Source organism: Chenopodium album, chromosome 13 (assembly GCF_948465745.1).
Source record: "Chenopodium album chromosome 13, dcCheAlbu1.1, whole genome shotgun sequence".
Taxonomy (NCBI): domain Eukaryota; kingdom Viridiplantae; phylum Streptophyta; class Magnoliopsida; order Caryophyllales; family Amaranthaceae; genus Chenopodium; species Chenopodium album.
The window spans coordinates 48,578,785-48,596,407 of record NC_137846.1 but is presented as its reverse complement, the minus strand read 5'-3'; the positions used below and the strand labels follow the sequence as shown (position 1 = coordinate 48,596,407).

Sequence of the window (17,623 nt, the reverse complement as noted above, 5' to 3'; positions counted from 1 at the left end):
TATTACATATAAAAACCAATACATAACAGCATGATACAATACTACAGTGGACACAAAGTTAAATTGATGCAGCACTGATACTTAAAATTACAGAAAATACTTCAATGTAGTACATACTGTATGTATCTTCAGAGAGTTACGTTATTGAAATAATTTTAATAAATATTTTTTTTTTACTTAAAATATAAAGACTTGGTATAAATTGGCTAATCAGACTTCAGCACTGCATTCCCAAACAACAGGGGAGAAGAGCCATCACAATAACTGGCCGAGAGGAAGAACATGTTGCTCCGTTACTGCCTGTAAATCCAGAAGAAGATGTGATATAGAAAGTATCCATATTCTTCATTGATTTTCATACTGCCTTTATATAGAAAAATGTTGCTAGTCAAGTATATACACAAGTTCAACCTATCCTTTTCCTGTACATAAGCTAGAGTAAGCCATAGGACCCATAGCTTTGCAATAGCATATAGATAAGTCGGCCACCAAGAGGGTAGGGATTGGTAAAACACTAAGAGTTTCTTTCTATTTCTACCTTAAGCGTGGCTGATGTCGATTTTTGTACTTAATGTCTTAATTAATTTTTCTATTACATAAATGACCTTAAATTGTACTCATGTACAACATGTTTACTTGTCTCACGCTAATGCAGGTTACAGGTTGCTGCTACTATTTTGTGAATTTATTAGTCTTTAATTACTTGATATAATTACATCAGCAGGGTTAAGCAATGTTCGTAGTTGTTAGAGCTTAATATAATTGTATAAGCTGTCAAATGAGGTAAAAATAAAGAATAAAAAAAATTAAAAACACCTTAATGGGTGTTTACATTCTTCATTTTTTCATGAATTTTAATTGCACATTTGCACCAACATGGAACTGCAAAAAGAAATCTAACAGAAATTTAATCTTGTTTGAAAAGTAAAAGATTAACAAATTACTAAGTCAAAATTCATTGAAATAAATATCAGACTGTTGCATAATCTACCATCAAGGAGTAGCACCAGAAGCAACTGGATCCGCTGATGAGGAGGTTGTGGTGCCAGCAATACTGCTGCCTTTTAACACAGGAGTGGAAGCGACATAGAAAGGAGCTGGCTGTACATATGTTGGTGAAGTGCTATAGGAGGAAGCTGAGAGGTTAGTAAACAAGATAGACAAAGAAGTCTCCTTGTTAAGAACATTTAAAACCTTTCTTACAGCAGGACGTAAAGTGTCTTCAGGATGGCAACACGCCAACCCAACAATCAGCAAACATTCCATTTCTTGAAGGTCAAATTCTCCTTCGAGTGTTTTATCAGCTGCATCAAGAAGACGGCCTTCTCCATAGAGCTGCAACACCCACTCTACCAGACTCACCTTACTAGGCTCTTCCTTGTGTTCAATAGCCCGCCTTCCACATGCAATTTCAAGGGCCACCACCCCAAAACTGTAGACATCAGATTCTCTGCTGGATTTTGCAGTCATAACACACTCTGGGGCTAGGTAGCCTAAAGTGCCAGCCAATACAGTTGTTTGTGATCCTCGATTATGGTCAACGAGCCTAGCAAGCCCAAAATCTCCAAGCTTAGCATTGAAATTAGAATCAAGCATGACATTACTAGACTTGATATCTCTATGCAGCACACATTGCTCCCATTCTTCGTGGAGATATAGCAAGGCAGATGCCAAGCCATATGCAATTTTGTACCTGTCTGCCCATGGTAAGACTGTCGTCCTCTTGCCTGCATAAAGATGGGTGTCAAGACTTCCATTAGGCATAAATTCATAAACAAGAAGCAACTCTCCTCGTTCATGGCACCAACCAAGAAGTTGAACCAAATTTTTATGCCTCAGACGACTGATAACCTTCACCTCTGATACATACTCCTTTTCCCCTTGTTTAGACCCCTTTGATATCTTCTTGACAGAAATAGTCCGGCTTATATCAAACAAAAAAACCTTTATACACGCCTCCAAAACCTCCCTGCCCTAACTTCCCTTCCTCGAGAAAGTTGCTAGTGGCACGAATAAGTTCACTGTAAGTGAACCTCCTTGGCCCAGTATCCTGGTCAAAATTCATGTTGTCGTTACTTCCCCTTGATCTCCTCCGCCCCCACATATACACAACTGAGCCTAATCCAATTATTAACACACTAATTCCAGCTACAATGCCACCAACAATTGCTGCTTTGCTATTACTTTGGCTGCTTATCACAGTTGTGTGATTTTGCCATGGTACACTGATATCGGTATCTTCTAACGTTGAGTTGAAGTCCCAAGAAAGGATCTTATGAAGTTCAACATTTGCACCAGTTGCAGCAGTGAACCCAACTCTGACTGTTTCTGGAAGAATGGAGCTTAAGTCAATTATATGAGAAAGGCTAGACTCCCCATTAAACACAGGATGATCATCATAAGTTAGGAAAACACTCAGATTCTTAGTTACAGAATCATAAGTTATCCAAGAATTTGCTGTAGTAGACCTATTTTTCAGTCCCCCATCCACTGTAACATTAACCTCAGAAACTATAGAAGTATCATCAATTCCCAAATGATCACCAATCGGATCAAACCAATTCTTGAAGGTGTCAAATTCCACAGCAACAAATCGATATTTACTTGTAACATTGACAGCAACAACCAAACCAAGACATCTACCATATGAATCCTCCGGAGCATACTCAGTAGAATCATCGAAAGGTGCCATGAAAAAAGTCATACCATCACCAAAATATACAGTACTGTCTGCTGGTTTGATTTCGAATGAAAAGTGGGTGATAAAATCTGTTTTCTTGCTGGTTTTTTTATCCCAGAGACGAACAGGTTGATTATAGGATGCTCGTCCTGCACTTGCTTGAAGATTAGAACCCGATGTACTCTTCGTCAACTGAATCACTCCATCTTCAAAATGTGTATCATTCTTGTTGGTAATATTTAGAGAACTATCTTGGTCGAAACTAGTGAAGTTAAAGAAAACTGATTCGACATGGTTTAGAAAATAAAGAAAGGAAACAAAAAATTGAAACACAAACTTCATACTATAACAGTGAATTATTGATCCTCTCATTTCCAAATTTCTTAACAATGCAGAAAGACTGGTGAACAAAAATTTTAGAGAGAAGAATTACATGGTTGCATTGCAAAAATTTGTTCCATTAATAAGTTGAACAAAGCTTAATACTACTACTAAACTCTGGCCAATTAATTTAACAGTAATTTCCCAGCTGCAACGTATTGACCACGGTCAATTTTTCTATATTATTACAAATTGTCTTCATTGTTGGCCACATAAAATTATAAATCAGCAAAAATGGGCAATAATGACAGAAAATGCAGTATAATGACTTGAGCACTTGCCAAGTTAATGACTTAAAATCTTGGTCGAAACAAAATTATGTAACACATACTTCATACTCATAATAATTAATCGTGAACTTTTACAAGGTTGCATACTTGATACTTGCATAATTGCATTAGATTTGTACCATGGATAAGGTTAACAAAGCTTGATTGTACCATTAATGTAATTTAATGGTAATTTCCCAGCTGCTACGTATTCGTCAATGGTGCTAATGTCCTATAATAAATAAATAAATAAATATAAGGAAAATGACTTTAAAACATGGCTGGTCGTAATAATTTAGTAAATTGAGAATTGACGTATAAAGACTTGAGTACGTACTTAACAAGTTGATGACTTTTAAAAGTTTGTATGGGTGGCCAAATTGGAAAGGCTTCATCCTATATATAGTAACCATTAATCCCAATAATTTCCTGTATGTATGTAATATTTTCTAGAAAATATATGCCCCATGCTTAAGTACTTTTATATTGTATGGAGTTAGTTAATAAGTTCAGCTTTGATAGAGTATAATTAAATCAAAGTGTGTTAGATATTCAAGAACGGAGAGAGTAGTCAATAAAAAAAAGGGTATAACTCAAAAACTTATGAGATGCGTTGCGTGTTCTTCCTCTTAACTTTTTTTTCACCACACTCTCTTTCTTTATATCTCATGTGATATATAACAGCAATTTTTTTCTCTCGATTAATATATTATTTTATTCATACTGAGTGTCAATAGTACACAAGTAATTTTTAAAAAGGAACCACTTAGGGCCTGTTCACATTTACTAAACTGAGCTGAACTGAACTGATTGGAGTTGAACTAAACTGAATTGAACTGATTGAAACTGAACTGAACTGAACTGAACTGAATTGAACTGAAATGATATTTTATGAGAGAGGGAAATTAGGAGCTGAACTGAACTGATTGGAGTTGAGCTGAACTGAACTGAAATTAAGTAAATGTGAACAGACCCTTAATCTCTCTTCTTCTGTCTTCACCTCCAAGACTCGCTGTTGGACAAGTCCGGAACTTCATCTTTTGTTCAAAATTTAGAGCCTTCTATCAAATGTCTAGGAGATGCACTAGCTTTGAATAACTATCCAATATTCCTATACACTGAATTTATCAAGTCAATGGAAAAACACAGTTTGCTCTTAGAATAGAACAAAATTGTTATCAACACATAAGCAAGGTGCAAAGAGTCCAAGACATTTTATATAGATACTTCCTAGTTCCTTCATTCTCAATATGTTGTACTAACTCCGGTTCTTACTACTTGCAACAAAGGGCTATTATTTGTGAGACATAAAATAGCCCTTTGTTGCAAGCAATAAGAACCGGAGGTAGTACCATTTACCCTCTAAAAAAGTTACACAAATTCAATATGTTGTACTACCTCCGGTTCTTATTACTCGCAACAAAGGGCTATTTTATGTCTAAAAAATAATAGCCCTTTGTTGCGAATAATAAGAACCAGAGGTAGTATCATTTACCTTATAAGAAAGTTACTGTAGGGAATATTTCAAGCATTACCCCAAACTTGAACCCCACTGTGATCATACACTTAAGCATGGTGGCGTCCAAAGGGAAGGAAGCTAGAGCAAAAGAGTCGCCAACAAGTTTTAGGAACTTGTAAACCGTTCACAGGGTGAAGATTACACCCCTTAACGATCCATGAGATTGTCAACTCCAAAAGGTCTTGAACCAAATAGGGTTCAAGGATGAAGGTACAAATCCGATCTACAAAAGAAAGAACTCGTCCTATAAAATAGGTCTCTACTTTATTCTTCTCGTATTCATGTGCGCTTTCTGACTAACATGCAACCAATAGGTTAACCCTAAACTTGTTTATCTATGTTGGTTGAATTTAATGCACAAATAAAACTATTATTGGCGATCACTTGAATTATAATCATATTAACCCTAAACAAGATTATTAATTATCTTATTAAGCGTGATTACAAATACAAATTCCCTTTAAACATGCATAAAAGGTGTGATCAAGCAATAACAATATAATAATATATATCAAGCAACATAATAATAATAAAAATAATAATCATAATCATAATAATAATCATAATCATAATTAAAATAATCATGTTAAAGCATAATATTATTAGCAAGATCCTAGGCATGATACTAACAAGATTAATAACAAACCCTAACATGTCACTAAACAATAAAAATCAAAGGTTTAGCCCAAACATGGTACTAACATGATATTATAAAAGAGTAAAAGGCACCCTAAACATGATACTAGAAAGCAATAATAACATCCTAACATGATGCTAGGAATTATACAAATTTAAACATGTTTTCTACAAGAATAGAGCAATAAGACTACATACTTTGATGCCTCGTGCCTCTTTCTAATAACAAAATACACGCGTTAGTAACTTCAAGGAAAATATAAAATCAAACAATCAAATTAAATAATTGAAATAGAGATTTGGGACTAAACCCTCAGAAATTATAACCTTTCACGTCTAGGGCGAAGGCAACTTCGAATTTGGCTAGGTGTTTCTAGATCTCGTGTATGCGGAATTGTGTTTGTAAAAAGCTAGAGAGATGAGAGCTTAGAGAGAATTTGGAGAATAGATTAATTGTTGATTGTAGAATTGATTGTTGATGAATAAAAACGGAGGTTCAGGACCCTATTTATAAGAAAACAGTCCGAAAATAGGTAGAATTTGATAGGGAACTCCACGCTGTCGGCGCAAAACCAAGCTTGTCACTTGGCGACAAGCTCTGTTGCGTGGCGACAAGGCTTGTCGCGTAGCGACAGGCCTGTCGTTTGGCGACAGCCTGGATTCCTACGCGCTTTCAAACGAGGAGTCCAATTATCAATCAAAATTGACTTGTAAAGTCCGTATGAAAATCGAAATCGTATTTTTCATAAAATAATATTTTATTCCAAGTAAAACTTATCAAAATATAATTATTAATTCTAATTTTATTAGGACTTAAGAGAACCTTCTAGAGAATTCTAGAAGACTATAATTAATTCTAATAACTTTAGGAATAATAATTAACATTGGGCCCTCCCCTAGATCATCGGGACGCATGTAAAGATCAAACCAGGCCCAGTTTAGTATTTTGGCCATAACTTCCTCATTATTCATCGAAATTGGGCTTATAATATATCGTTGGAAAGCTCTTTGCAAGACCCATCCAACTACGCTATTATTGGACCCTTGTCGTGGACCAAACTAAACTGGATTGGCTATTTTCACAAATTAGAGTTGTTTTTCGAAAACAGAAAGAAAGAATTTTTTAATAAAAACTAACCGCAACACCTGACCTTTCACATTTTCACTTTATTCGATTATCATTCGACATGAAAGGTATTCATCACTAGGTTTGATTTTGGGGAGACACAAATGGGTGTCTACAGTTACACAAATACTACACCGTATTAATGTAGCGTCAATATTACGTGATTTGGAAAAGATATCTCTAGTCTTAGTTCCTTACAACGAGCCAAAAACAAACTAATGGGGACTTTAATTTTTGGCATATAATGGGGACTTAAGCAGGGGTTCAAAAAAAATTGGTAGGGATGAGTTATAAAACAAATTTTCTTTGAACTTGTAAGACCGACACCAAGGGGTCCATGTACAGATGAACAAATGTATAATGTAAAACACCGAGAATTGCCCATAATGAAATGAAATAATATAATGAACACCTTTTTTTTTTTTATTACTGTAAAAATATATCTGATGGACTGATGGTATCCTAAAGTAACCCGCTAATACAGTTGTCTGTGCACCAAGATTAAGAAATTATTGACTCAAATTCAATGAAACTAAAGACACATAATGTACAATACACTAAACATTGATATAAAATCCTACATTCAGGCAAAATTATTCGAGCAGTACTGATGCTAGAAAAAGCACAAAGTTTTCGATCAAGCTAATTGAAAATTTAGCAAGCAAAAGACCAAAAAATCACTTGCAACCATAAAGAATATAATATCGGCAATTTTCATAAGACAAATAGAATCTAGGAAACAAAAAAAAAAAAAAAAAAAAAAAAAAAAAAAAAAAAAGCTAATCAGAGTGTTGCATTCTCTACCAGCAAAGGAGTAGTCCCGGAAACAACTGAGTGAGCTGACGAGGAGTTTGTGGTGCCAGTAGTACTGCTTCCTGTTAAACCAGAGGAGGTTGAGAGGTAGAAAGGCTCTATATTTGTTGGCAAAGAGCAATAGGTGGGAACCGGAAACTTCGTAGGCAAGTTAGGCAAAGGAGACTCCTTGTTAAGAGCATTTATAACCTGTCTTATAGAAGGACGGAAAGTGTGTTCAGGATGACAACACCACAACCCAATGATCATTAAGCATTCCAATTCCTGAATGTCAAAATCTCCTTCTTTGAGTGTTTCATCGACTGCATCAAGAAGACGGCCTTCTCCATAGCGCTGCCACACCCACTCTATCAAACTCACCTTACTAGGCTCTTCCTTGGATTCAACAGGCCGCCTTCCACAAGCAATTTCAAGGGCCACCACCCCAAAACTGTAGACATCAGATTCTTTGCTGGATTTTCCTGTCAAAACACACTCCGGGGCTAGATAGCCTAAGGTGCCAGCCAACACAGTTGTCTGAGAGCCTAGACTGTGGTCTACCAGCCTAGCTAGCCCGAAATCTCCAAGCTTAGCATTGAAATGAGAATCAAGCATGACATTGCTGGACTTAATATCCCTATGCAACACCCATTGTTCCCATTCTTCGTGGAGGTACAGTAAGGCAGATGCCAAGCCATGGGCAATTCTGTACCTCTCAGTCCAAGGTAAGACCATCCTTCTTTTGTCGGCGTAAAGATGGGTGTCAAGACTTCCATTAGACATAAATTCATAAACAAGAAGCAAGTCTCCTCGTTCATGGCACCAACCAAGAAGTTGAACCAAATTTTTATGCCTCAAACGACTAATAACCTTTACCTCTGACACATACTCCTTCTTCCCTTGTTTAGATCCCCTGGATATCTTCTTAACTGCAATATCCCGGCTAAGATCAAACAGATAACCTCTATACACACCTCCCAAACCTCCCTGTCCTAGCTTCCCTTCCTCAGGGAAGTTGTTAGTAGCACGAATAAGTTCACTGTATGTAAACCTCCTTGGCCCAGTATCCTGATCAAAATCATCATCATCCATATCAAAATTTATGTCATCGTTATTTTCTCTGGATCTCCTTCGCCTCCACATAAATGCTAATGCACCTAATCCAATAATGGTGACACTAATACCACCTACAAGGCCACCAACCACTGCTGCTTTACTGTTTCTTTTGCTTGGCCTAGTTGATGGTTGATTGCTTGTGTTATTATGTGGAGGTGGCATAACACTAAGATCGACATCTTCTAAGGTTGAGTTGAAATCCCAAGAAAGGATGTTATGAAGTTCGTAATTAGCCCCTGTTGCAGAAGCAAACCCAACTCTGACTGTTTCCGGGAGAACTGATCTCAGATCAATGACATATGAAAGGTTAGATTCCCCATTGAACACAGGATTAGCATCATAGCTTAAGTAAGCACTTAGATTTCTGGTAGAAGAATCATAAGTTATCCATGCATTTGCTATACTCCTGTTCTTCAGGCCTTCTGTCAGTGTAAAATTTGCTTTTGAATACACAGAATTGACATTAATTCCTACACTATCATCACTCGGAAACCCTGAAAAACCTGGATCCCAGCTATTGTGGAAGCTATCAAACTCGACAGCAACAAACGGGTATGTACTCGTAGCATTGCAAGATTGACCAGGACTAGATTGACCGCCTATCATACCAAGACACCCACCAGATGAGTCCCCTGGAGCACCAGCTGAAACATCGAATGGCGCTAGAAAAAAGGCGAGTCCATCACCATAGTAGTTTTCATTGTTAATTATCTGCGAGATATTAAAAGAAAAGTGGGTGGTAAAGTTTGTTGTCTTGTTAGTGCTTTTATCCCAAAGGCGCACAGCCTGATTGTAGGATGCTCATCCTACACTTCCACTGTTACCGCCAACAGCTCTATTGGCAGTCAGCTGAATCGCGCCATCTACAAGAGTTGTATCGTTCCTTAAGGTAATATTTGGTGTGTTTTGGTTGAACCTAGAGAAACTAAAGCTCAACGATTGTACATTTGAGACAATAAACAACAGCAAAATAAAGATATGAAAGATAGTAGAGGTCATTGGGATGAAGTATAATGGCGAACAGAAGCTGTGAATTGATAAGCTCATTTCTTTAGATTGGAATACAGAGCAAAAGATAAAAAGAATGAAGAAAGGCCTATAAAATTATAGGTTGGAATACAAAGCCTGGCTCAAATTCACTTAGAAAAGTCCAGGTTACACTATATTCAGTTTTCTGGTAGTAATATTTCACCTTCAGTTTGTTTACTATGTCAAACACAAACTATTCTAATAATCCTATGTTATAAATAAAGGACCGTGTCTAACTGGTAACAACAAACTAAGTCATAGAAATCTAGATTAAAGAAAAATAATTAAACTCCATATGTTTATTACGGTCAATTACCAATGCTGACATTTACTATGGAAAATAAATAATCTTATAATATAGGAAGGAAAATTTGTAAATCCACTACTGCCTGTAAATCCAGAAGAACATTGATATAGGAAGGAAAATTTGTAAAAACCACTTTTTAAAACACATTTTTCTAAAAAAAAACATCTTATAATATTTTATTTTAATTTTTTTCTTTTTTTTTTTTTTTGTGAGGACACACTTAAATATAATTTTTTTGTGAGATTACACCTTAGACTGGTTTCAAGGTATTGATCATGTTTTCCGGCGTTGACCCTTTACGTGCTATCAATTAAACAGCTCCTTTTTTTTTTTTTTCCTTTCATCCCTCTAATTACTGTTTCTCTTTCCTCTGCTCTTATCTTCAACCTTCGAATTCTCTCAATTGAAGGGGGCGAACCCCATTGTTTTGAGCGAATTGCAGCAAGCAACCTCAATTCAACTAAGTTTGAGGCAGGCAAGTTGTTTAATTTAATGAAATTGCAACTTAATTTCGTTGGTTTCCATTTACCATAGATTAGGGTTTTTAATTGGAAATTAATTTTGGGTAGGAGCCAATGAGGATTGGAATTTGGGCTGCTTTGTTGAAGGTAAGTATTCAGATTCAATTACAGTGGTGTATTGTGAATTGATTCCAAATTATGAAAAATTAAAACTCACTCTTCTACTAGCCCAGAATTAACCCACGAATTAAAGCATTCAATTTGATCCTTCCATGACAGAGCTTCTTCGCAGAGATTTCGCAGATGAGTAATGATGGAGAAGAGGGAAACAAGTAAATGAGGGTTGAAGACAAGAACAGAGGACAGAGAAAGACTAATTGGATGGAACTCAGGGAAGAAAGGAAAAGAAAGGGAGGTGTTTTATTCATACTTTGATAGCATTTTACCCTCACGTGAGGGGACCAATGTCGAAAAACAGGGTCTATACATCCTGAAATCAGAAAGGTTGTTATATACTCCCGCGTGTATAGTATAATTTTTGGTTTCATTAGATGATTTTTGTTTTTCTTTTGAACAGGCTCTTCATTTGATGATTAAATGAAAAACAATCATCAAACGAAAACAAAATACTTATGGGTGTATATAATAAATTCCACTAAAACCGGCCATGCATTTGTTGGAAAAAAAATATATAAAAATAAAAAAAATAAAATCTGATTTTAGGTGTTCTCACAAAAATAATTATAAGGTGGTTTTTCACACAAAATGTGTTTTAAAAGGTGGTTCAACCTATCATTTTCTTGTACATATGCTAGGGTAAAATAAACACCATAGCTTTGCAATAGCATATCTGCAATCTGCATATAAATTAGTCGGCCAACAAGAGGTTAGGATTGGTAAAAGTGTAAAGACTCTGAGTTTCTTTCTATTTCTACCTGAACGGTGATAACATACATTTATGTACTTAATGTCTTAATTAATTTGTCTATTACATAAATGACCTTAAATTGTACTCATGTACAACATGTTTACTTGTCTCGCGCTAATGGAGGTTGCTGCTACTGTTTTGTGAATTAAAGCCTTTAATTACTTGATATAATTGCATTAGCAGGGTTAAGCAATGTTCGAAGAAGTTAGAAAAAATTAAACGCCTTAATGTGTTTTTACGAGGGAGCCTCCATTCACCTTGATGATAAACATTTGTTTATCTAACGGTATTTTCGTAAATATATCAACAAATCATCTCATTCAGCATGGCGTTTTTGTAAATAAATGAACAACTTTTATTGATATGCGGGTCCCACAAATTTGACTTATCTACGAAAATGTCATGTTGATTGGGATTTTTTGTTAATATATTTACGAAAATACCATTAGATAAACAAAACTTGTTTATCATCAAAATAAACTTGTATTTTCTCGGTTTTTACAGTCTTCATTTCTTAAAGAATTTTAATTGCACCAAAATGGAACTGCAGAAACTCGATCTTGTTTGAAACGTAAAAAATTAACAAATTACTAACTCAAATTCATTGAAAAATATCAGATTGTTGCATAATCTACCATCAAAGGAGTAGCACCAGAAGCACCTGGATGCGCTGATGAGGAAGTTGTGGTGCCAGCAATACTGCTGCCTTTTAACACAGGGGAGGAAGCGACATAGAAAGGAGCTGGCTGTACATATGTTGGCGGAGTGCTGCAGGTGGAAGCCGAGAGGTTGGTAAGCAAGATAGACAAAGAAGACTCCTTGTTAAGAACATTTATAACCTTTCTTACAGTAGGACGTAAAGTGTCTTCAGGATGGCAACACGACAACCCAACAATCATCAAGCATTCCATTTCTTGAATGTCAAACTCTCCTTCTGCGAGTGTTTTATCAGCTGCATCAAGAAGACGGCCTTCTCCATAGAGCTGCAACACCCACTCTACCAGACTCACCTTACTAGGCTCTTCCTTGTGTTCAATAGCCCGCCTTCCACATGCAATTTCAAGGGCCACCACCCCAAAACTGTAGACATCAGATTCTCTGCTGGATTTTGCAGTCACAACACACTCTGGGGCTAGGTAGCCTAAAGTGCCAGCCAATACAGTTGTCTGTGATCCTAGACTGTGGTCTACAAGCCTAGCAAGCCCAAAATCTCCAAGCTTAGCATTGAAATTAGAATCAAGCATGACATTACTAGACTTGATATCTCTATGCAGCACACATTGCTCCATTCTTCGTGGAGATATAGCAAGGCAGATGCCAAGCCATATGCAATTTTGTACCTGTCTGCCCATGGTAAGACTGTCGTCCTCTTGCCTGCATAAAGATGGGTGTCAAGACTTCCATTAGGCATAAATTCATAAACAAGAAGCAACTCTCCTCGTTCATGGCACCAACCAAGAAGTTGAACCAAATTTTTATGCCTCAGACGACTGATAACCTTCACCTCTGATACATACTCCTTTTCCCCTTGTTTAGACCCCTTTGATATCTTCTTGACAGAAATAGTCCGGCTTATATCAAACAAAAAAACCTTTATACACGCCTCCAAAACCTCCCTGTCCTAACTTTCCTTCCTCGATAAAGTTGCTAGTGGCACGAATAAGTTCATTGTAAGTGAACCTCCTTGGCCCAATATCCTGGTCAAAATCATCATCCATATTAATATTTTTGTCATCGTTACTTTCCCTGGATCTCCTCCGCCTCCACACAAATGCTACTGATCCTAATCCAATCATTAAAACACTAGCACCAACTACAAGGCCACCAATCAGTGTGGCTTTGCTATTACTTTGCCGACCTGTTTCAAATAGTGATTGATTGCTTTTGTGGTGTTGCTGAGGTGATGGGCTTGGTGCACTAACATCAGTATCTTCTAAGGTTGAGTTGAAGTCCCAAGAAAGGATGCTATGAAATTCGGAATACGTACCAGTTGCAGCAGAGAACCCAACTCTGACTGTTTCCGGAAGAATTGATCTTAAGTCCATGAGATTCGAAAGGCTAGATTCCCCATTAAACGGATGATGAACATCATAAGTCAGAAAGACACTCAGATTCTTCGTTACAGAATCATAAGTTATCCAAGCATGTGCTGCAGTCCTGTTTTTCAGGCCACTAACCACATCAGCAGCAACTGCAGACTTTACAGAAGTATCATCAATTCCCAAATGATTGTTACTCGGATCCCATGAATTCTGAAAAGCATCGAATTCAACAGCAACAAATCGGTATTTGCTGGTAACATTACAAGATTTGGCATCGCCACCAACCAAACCAAGACATCCACCACTTGAATGTTCTGGAGCATATTTAGTAGTCTCATCAAAAGGCGCTATGAAAAAGGCAATCCCATCACCAGAAGAGTTAGGATTATTGCCAACTGGTGTAATCTCAAATGAGAAGTGTGTGGTAGAATTTGTTGTCTTGTTGGTATTTTTATCCCAAAGGCGGATAGGTTGAGAGTAGGATGCGCGTCCTACACTGCCACTGTTATCAGACCCACTGCCACTCTTTGTGAGCTGAATCACCCCATTCGCTGTAAACGTATCATTCATATAGCTTATACTTGTGAACTATCTTGGTCGAAACTAGTGAAGTTAAAGAAAAGTGATTCAACATGGTTAACAAATGAAAGCAAGGAAACAAAATTATGTAACACACACTTTATAAGGTTTCTACTTGATACTTGCATAATTGCATTTTATTTGTACCATGAATAAGGTTAACAAAGCTTGATTTTAATGTAATTTAACGATAATTTCCCAGCTGCAATGTACTCGTCAATGGTCATATAAATAAATAAAAGAACAATGACAGAAAAACATGGCTGGTCGTAATAATTTACTCCGTAATAATTTGAGAATCAACGTATAAAGACTTGAGCACGTATTTGACAATTAAGTTCATGACTTTTGAAAGTTTCAATGGAAAAATTCAAATCCTATATATGGTCTAAGAAAATTAAAATCATAGAAAGTTCCTTGATAAATTCTCAAATAATCAACCATTAATCCCAAAAATTTCCTACTCGTATATGTAAGTACTCCTTCCGTCCCCGAAAGAACAACCCATTTAGCCTAATTTTAGTCCCAAAAAGAATGACCCATTTTTTTTCCCAACATCTATTAAAATCACAAAAATACCAATATATCCTCATATATTTTTGTTATGTAGCTCTCTCTCCCTATTTTACCCTTGTATTTTTTCAGATCTTTGTGCCATCTCCTCTCTAAATTTCTAAACTTTTTTTCACCTTTAATTTTTCTTGTGTTTTCCCATACATTTGTACTTGCAATTATTGTTGACTTGTGTTTTCCCATACATTTGTACTTGCAAATTAAGTTTTTTAATACCCGTGAAATCAACCCAAATGGGTCGTTCTTTCGGGGACGGAGAGAGTAATATTTTCTAGAAAATATATGCCTCGTGCTTAAACACTTGTATATTCTATAGAGTAGTAAGTTAATAAGTTAGGAATTAATAAAGTTATGATAAAAATCAAAGTGTATCAGATATTCAAGAACGAAGAGAGTAGTTACTAAAAAACTACAATTCAATACCTTATGTATGTGATGGGTGTTCTACCTCTAACTTTTTGTCATCGTACTCTCTTTCTTCATATCTCATATGATTTCTGTTAAATCTTTTTCTCTCGTGCAATTTATTTTATTCATTTTGAAGTTAATAGTTTAAATGGGACTACTTAGTCTCTCTTCTTCATTCCCTTCCTCCAAGACTCAGCTCGCTGTTGGACTAGTACCGAACTTCATCTTTTGTTCAATATTCCAATACATTTAATGTACCAAGTCAATGGAAAAACACAGTTTGCTCTTAGAAAAGAAAAAATTTGTGTTTTACTCATGAGCAAGGTGCAAAGAGTCCAACACATTTTATATAGATACTTTCAAGTTTTTTCGTTCTCAATATATTGCACCATTTACCTTCTAAGAAAGTTACACAAATATTACACCGTATTAATGTAGAGTCAATATTACGTGATCTGGAAAAGATATCTCTAGTCTTACACTCTTAGTTCCTTACAATGAGCCAAAAACAAACTAATGGGGATTGTGATTTTTGGGCCTTTTGGCATATATATAATGAGAAGTTAAGCAGGGGTTAAAAAAACTTTTTGATAAGCAAAAATTGTGACGAATCTAAGAAGATCTTACTTGACCATATTTTTCTTCACATATAAATCAAAACGTGTCAACTAATAAAAAATAGAGGTAGTATACTTATTATTATTATTATTATTATTATTATCAAATATTAAATATTAATTATTATAGTAATTCAATATTAAGTATTATTTTTAAACAGAATAGAGCAGAGCAGCTCTAAAAAACAGGGCCTAAAGCAATCAAAAGTCAAGCAAGAATATTTTTTTTTTTTTCAGTTTTTAAAAACATACTCCATAATTACCCTCTTTCTTTCTCAAAGTTTGATATCCACTTTTTGCTTTCTCCCTCCAAATTTTATACCAATATCCTAATTTCTATAGACTCGAATGTAGTCGGAGCTAAGGTCCGGTGAACCGGGTGGGCAACCTTAAAAAAAATAGGTCATTATATTTGTGTTTGTTACGTTATATGTACGTATAGATTTATTTAAAAAAACAAAAAAGACTTATCTATGAATGATCTTGCTTTGATATTATTAGAAAGTAAATTTTACATACTAAGAAAATTAAGAGTAAACTTTTTTTTTTTTATCCAATTAAGAGTAAACTTTTGGAATAAGTAGATATTACAAGTAAAATAAATTGGTATTATTACTTCTAAAAATATATATAATTCTACAAGTTACTAGTTTTTATATTTACTTCAAAAAAAAATTACTAGTTTTTATATTGTGGTATTTTTTTTCAAATTAAACTCAACTTCAATTTTTTTACAACTTTAGGTTAGGGGCCCAATTTTGAGAGGTCGCATAGGGACCTGTTTAGTTTGCCCCGCCCTGACTAACATGCCAATTTCAACTTTTGAGACGTTAAATCATAAGAATTTATCTTTCCTTTCATTTTTGAGATTGTTGTTTGATCTTACAAATTAATTTTTGTTTTTATATGCCGATAATCTTATGTGCATGGAGGATATATTGTACACCCTCCGTCCCTAAAAGAACTACCCCATGGGAGTTTTCATGGGGATTAAAAAATTGAAGTTGGAAGTACAAGTGTATGGAAAAAACTAATAAAAGTACATTGAAAAGGGAAATGTACATGGGATTTGCAAAAAGTACAGAGAGGAAATAATAAAAGTATATAGAAAAATCAAAATTTACATGGAAAGCTAATTTTACACAAATATTATTGCAAATTAGAGGATATTTAAATGCAAATGGGATGAATACTTTCTAAAATTTGGCCAAAATGATCTCATTCTTTTCGGGACGGGGGGAGTAATTATTTGTCATTTAATAAGTATTAACCACCAAAAAAAAATCAAAATTAAAGCTAATATAATAATTAAGCACTTATTCCAACAAGAATAAAATGGTCAAATATTTTCAAAAATTAAAGCTTATATAATAATTAAGCACTTATTAACCACTTGAGATATCCCTCACTCTCTGAGTACATGTCAATATGCATTCACTCTCTCGGTACATATCAATATGCATTTTCTAAATGCACAAGTCTTTCATATTAGTTTTTACTCGATTTTTTTTTTTGTAACATATTAGTGTTTACTCGATTTTATTATTTAAAGGAAACTGGGCACCATTAAAACAAGACCGAAAATTTGAAATCAGGGATTGAATGTGCCACCCCTAAAGTTGATAAAAACTAATAGAAAATTGTAACTACTCCCTAATAATTAAGCAAAAAAGCAACTTGCAAAAATATGTACTGGTAATTTTTTTCATAAACGTTGTATAAATATTAAATTCATTAATGTAAATATCATCTATGTTTAGGCAAATCTCAACAAGGACGTATGAGAATCTGCTAGGTTTGAGGGGTAATAACAATCATACTACCAAAAGCGCAATAAATAGCAATAAGGCACCAATAAAGCAGTAGATAAGCAATGAAACAGCAATAAACAAACAGAATGAATATTACTACGAAAAGAACAAGTTTAGAAATACAATACTGAATAAGGAATAGCCTCCTTCTTCAGTGAGGACGAAGCTCCGTAGATGAATGCCGAGTCATTCTATTATATTCAGAGTATATGTGCGTATATATGAGTGCTTAAAATGTCTAATTATGCTTATTTATACCTAGGAAACTCTAGGGTTTACAAAGATATTCGAAATATATTCAAAATGGGGAAGATCTTCTTGATTTATCTCCTTCCCTGTTCTGTAGGTG

At 35.2% G+C, this 17,623-nt stretch overlaps 3 pseudogenes; all 3 read right to left on the bottom strand.

The window, feature by feature from the left end:
- Nucleotides 1–217: 217 nt before the first annotated feature.
- Nucleotides 218–3,031, bottom strand: LOC145575629 (L-type lectin-domain containing receptor kinase IX.1 pseudogene; annotated as a pseudogene).
- A 4,363-nt stretch (nucleotides 3,032–7,394) lies between these two features.
- LOC145575628 (L-type lectin-domain containing receptor kinase IX.1 pseudogene) lies at nucleotides 7,395–9,566 on the bottom strand (annotated as a pseudogene).
- Nucleotides 9,567–11,858: 2,292 nt separating this feature from the next.
- LOC145575627 (L-type lectin-domain containing receptor kinase IX.1 pseudogene) lies at nucleotides 11,859–13,856 on the bottom strand (annotated as a pseudogene).
- Nucleotides 13,857–17,623: the final 3,767 nt, after the last annotated feature.